At 41.2% G+C, this 4968-nt stretch overlaps 1 long non-coding RNA gene across 1 annotated transcript; it reads right to left on the bottom strand.

Moving 5' to 3' along the window:
- Positions 1–360: 360 nt before the first annotated feature.
- LOC104936218 (uncharacterized) lies at positions 361–2055 on the bottom strand. Its single transcript, XR_797591.3, has 3 exons — positions 1562–2055; positions 706–770; positions 361–473 (listed from the first exon to the last, which is right to left on the bottom strand). It is a non-coding gene; the product is annotated as an uncharacterized LOC104936218 (long non-coding RNA).
- Between the last annotated feature and the right edge of the window lie 2913 nt (positions 2056–4968).

Here is a 4968-nt window from a genome sequence, read left to right as displayed (position 1 = left end):
ATTGATATATTGCCCAGTCCTAATACTACCTAGAACAGCAGTATGAAAAAGTTTTGGTCAGCATTTAGGTTTCACAGAATTTCAGAAGAAAAGATGGACACATATGTATACATAAAAGCATGTCACCGTGTAGTTTAGACTAAGCATTATGTACCCTTTGTTTTAGCTGTTACAGATACTAGGCCTACAGGAGCTCTGTAAGCTGGTGTTGGGGATTTCTCGACCGGAGAATCAGGGTGGTAGTGCTCAGCTGTGTGGTGTGACAGATATGGAGTCCCCAGACAGTCAAGCAAGCTACGCAGGATCAGACCGGTCCTTGATTGAACCTCGACACGTAGCTGGCTACAACCTCTTGCTTCCCTGGTCTTGCAAACTGGGCTGCAAAATCCTCAGGGATGGGGATCTTCAGCACCTCATCCACGTGTGGGCCAGAATCTAGGAAAACCTTTTTCAAAGATGAGGTCCAACATAATCTATAAGACGACATAGGAGGGAGAAAATTGGTATACTTTGTGAAATTATCCAACTTACATAAGTTAAGAGTCCTAAAGAGTTTTATGTCATTTATTTTTCACTTGTATAATAGAGTGCACATTCTTTAACTTGCCATTTGTAATAAAATGTTGTAAAACATGACGGTTGGTTCTACTTTCACTGTATTAGCCAGTGCTGTTGTTGTGAAGTTCAATGTGAACAGCGGCTCACCAGATGATGTTGTAGCTTAGGGACGCCCAACACTTTCATTGAAGTGGAGGGCTGCCAGGTAGAGTCTAGGGGAAAAAATAACAAAAATATGATTGAGAGCACAAATATAAATACACTGTACTTGTTCATTAAGTATCAGAATCACCTTTATTAGCCAGGTGTTTGTACACAAACTGCCCATACATATACATACACTGAGAGCAACATGTAAACAGAGTATACACACCTGGCCAATTAATGATTAATGACAATATCCAGGTGGAGCTCATGGACTGAACTGACGCTGTCCTTATTGTATTGTAGCTTTATCTACTTTATGTACCCAACTCCCTAAGACTGGATCTAGCTGCAGACTATGCTGTAAAATAGTGAGGGGTCTCCCTTTCTCTCAAACCGAGGGGGACACGGACAATAAAAGTGAGGGGGTGCAGTTAACAGAAAGGTGAATGAGAGAAAAGTTATTTTCTTATCTCTAATGACGCCTACGTTCAACACACAGCTGCGTGTGGGACCGGTGAGTAGAGGGTGAGTTATACATGTCTCTCTTTATCTCTGCAAACTGAACAGGAACAAAAAGTGTTTGTCTTACAGACACACACCCAACTAAAAAACTACTAGCGTTATGTTAGTGTGTATCACAGGCAAGTACAGCTGATATGAGACAGTAAATAGCAGTTAGCGCAGATTAGCACGAGCTAACGCTAACTAGCCATTGGTACAGACATTACTTGCTACTTGATCCACATCAATGTAACGCCAGTAGTTTGTAAGTTGAGCCTGCCTGTAAAATAAACACTTTCTGTTTCTGCTCAGTTTACAGATATTAAAAAAAAAAACACAAAAACCTTACACTTACATCGTCTGTAGTTGGTATTGCTCCTCTTTCATGTTAGGTCTCATTGCCGTCCTGTTCTGTGCTGCATAGTATTTGTCCGCTGTGAAGCACACAACGCATCGCCTACACACACACACTCAGGTCGCATCAACAGTGTGGGGACGTCTCCGGTAAAAGTAAACTTCAGTCCTCTGAGGCTGGGGCCAATATACTTGTGCCGGTCACTGCCGCCAACAGAGTAACGAGCATGTTTAGGTCTACCCAACCATTCCTATCTGTGAAGCAGAAAATGTCGGAGCTTCACCTGAGCTCTGCGCTCTTATAACCTGTAGGGCGTGGTGGGTGGAGACAGGGTGTTGGCTCCCAAAGGGGAGCGGTGATTTTTTTCATAATATGTCCCCTTTAAAATTCTCTAGCTGTTGGTAACAGCCATATAAAATACAACAGGGCTTAGTAATGTCACAGTAGCTTTAAAAATAATCTTAATATTTTTTTAGCTGAATTTATCAAACTTTTAAAAAAAATATTATTCAAATCACATAGTGACTTTTTTTTTATTTTATTTACCTCAACAGTGTATTTATAAATGAGTTATACAGTAAATCAGTATAGCCCGTCAAAGTGCATCACATTCAACACATCAGAGGAGTAAAGTATATCTGGTATTTAATGAAGCCCCTACTGCCTTCTCTCAGAGTCGCTGCCTTTTTTAGTATTAGTTCACCATGACAAGTCTACTAGTGTCTGAATCAAATGCCAGCCCACTGTGATACCTGGATCATTTACTGCTGACAGTGCCAACCGGACACCCTGCGTCTGGCCCAGGAAGCACCTCTGGCGCCAACCACCTTCTATACCTCCCCCACCTGCCCCTCTGGCCTGGAAGAAGTCCAGGAGGGGCTTTTCAGCCTGGCTTTATATAGACCAGAGATGTATAAAGTACTGGAGTAAAAGAGTGGAGTAGAAGTACAAGTACTATATCAAAAAACTGACTTGAGTAGAAGTTGAAGTGTTCTTTAAACACCATACTTAAGTGAAAGTACAAAAGTATTCAAAATGTTTGTAAAAAATTGCTACTCAAGTACTGAAAGTAAAAGTACAAGTAAAAGTACAAGTACTGTTGTTTATATTATTTTAAATATTTATTAATGCACAACTTCTAATGTTACAGTGTTACAATGTTCATGGTAGAGTGCTATGATTTCCCATGGTCTGTGAATGCGTCTGAATGAATGCTGGAGCGAGGGGTCGGGGGAGCAGGTGAGAGAGCGCACCTGGGTGCGTCAGGTGTATGACGTACGGCACACGAGCGAGGTGGATGTGAGACCGGGACTGTTATGTTGGTTTTTTGGCGTGGTTACGGCCGACAGTCACCGAGTCCTGGAACTAAACCGTTCAGCAATAAATGCAGGTTTGTTCAATATTGCTTGTCATTCATCACACGTCCGGCTGGACGCTACAATAGTAACGAGTAACGATTCAGCACATGAAAAATGTATCGGAGTAAAAGTATGAAATTCATCAAAAATATGTAGTGCAGTAAAAGTGGAAGTTGGGGAAAAAAATAATACTCCAAAAAAGTACAGATACTGCATTTTAGTACTTAAGTACAGTACTTAAGTGGTTCCACTTCATTACTATGCATCTCTGTTATAGACCTAGTGAATACACTAGGTCTGATTCAGACATCAATTCAATAAAATCCAAGTACTTGCGGGTAATATAATTTCCCCCTATCTTTTATGTGGAATTCAGATCTTCTCTATATTGATTTTATTGATTATTATATATCTTATGGCATGCCGTTCAGGAAATTAAACCTTTGAATATATTGAATGAAACCTTGAATATATTGAATGAAGTCTGAATATATTGAATGAAACCTTGAATATATTGAATGAAACTTTGAATATATGGAGTGAACCTTGAATATATTGAATGAAGTCTGAATATATGGAATGAAACTTTGAATATATTGAATGAAGTCTGAATATATTGAATGAAACCTTGAATATATTGAATGAAACCTTGAATATATAGAATGAAACTTTGAATATATTGATTGAAGTCTGAATATATTGAATGAAACCTTGAATATATGGAATGAAACTTTGAATATATTGAATGAAAATTGACTGACAGACTTCACGGCATCTTGTGTAACGCGTGGATGCTATAGATAAAAGTGAGTGGCAACGAGTCAGTCTGCTCACAATCTCGTTGCAGCAATATTAAACTATGAGGACATCATTAACACTGCGTGTACGGGCCAAAATCCCGCCAATACCCCTGATCAATACCGTTTTTAATCGTGGCAGACATAAAACAGGCCACGCAGCTGTTTATCAGGCCAACCTCAGCATGCCTTCAACCTCACAGGAGTGCCCCACAACACCCAGTGCAGGCTCGGACTGGCAGTCTGTGCTACCTGGCAAATGCCAGATGGGCCGGTCCATCTCGGCCACATATGGGCCGGTGGCATCTGGTGTTTTTTTTGTATGTATGTATTTGTTATTTTGTAGCCTTTGCAACATTTGCCCAGCAGCCCAAAATGGACTTGTGGCCCATTTGCATCCATTTGGAATAGGCTTTGGGTTGCACTGGCTAATATCGGTTAATATTTGCCTCTTCATGACAGGTTCAGAAGTTACGATTTACACCCCCCCTCAAATGGATGCGTCCATGCAGCCGCTAGGTTTATGTGAAACCGAAAAAGGGATAGACTCATAACAGTCTATAGATAAACTTCATACTGTATGTTGCACGATATTAATTACAATAAATTATGGACGACAGAGGTCTAAAAAGAGGAAAGGAGGAGCAGAGAAAATCCGAGTTAAGATGCGGAAAAGGGCCGCACAGGTCGGGAATCGAACCTGAGCCCCCGCACGAGCCTTCCACATATGGAGCGGTTGCTTAAGCTACCAAGCTAAACACCAAATGGCTCCAATGATGGGCCGGTCCCAAGAAAAAATGCCAGGGCCGGATTTTGTTCCTAGTCCGACCCTGACCCAGTGTACAATTCCACCCATACACAAGAAAGGGTCCAAGACACTGTATGGTTAGCTTGATATAGTTTTCAGGTGATTTAGTGAAGGTAAAACACATGAATGGCCGTGCGTAATGGCACTGCTCTCTGACGCGGCACTTCTCCGGGACTGGAGAAGCTGCTTCGGCTACAGGGATTTCATGAACTGAAAGGAAGCTCTTCATAAATTGTTAAGATACAATAAGCATCACCCACATTCCTAGCCAATGCAGGGTGAATATTTAGTTTTGTATTGAACGTATTTTATGATCCGCGACACATTGTCAGCTTTGGGCATGCTACTCACACAGCGGACTACAGACAGACAGACAAATGCATAATGAGATTATGGCGAAACTTTATGCCTGTTGTAGGCCTGTCACGGTTAGAAATTGAGCTT

The sequence above is a fragment of the Larimichthys crocea genome, chromosome XVII, assembly GCF_000972845.2.
Source record: "Larimichthys crocea isolate SSNF chromosome XVII, L_crocea_2.0, whole genome shotgun sequence".
NCBI classification, from domain to species: domain Eukaryota; kingdom Metazoa; phylum Chordata; class Actinopteri; family Sciaenidae; genus Larimichthys; species Larimichthys crocea.
This window is presented reverse-complemented; position numbering and strand designations above follow the sequence as displayed.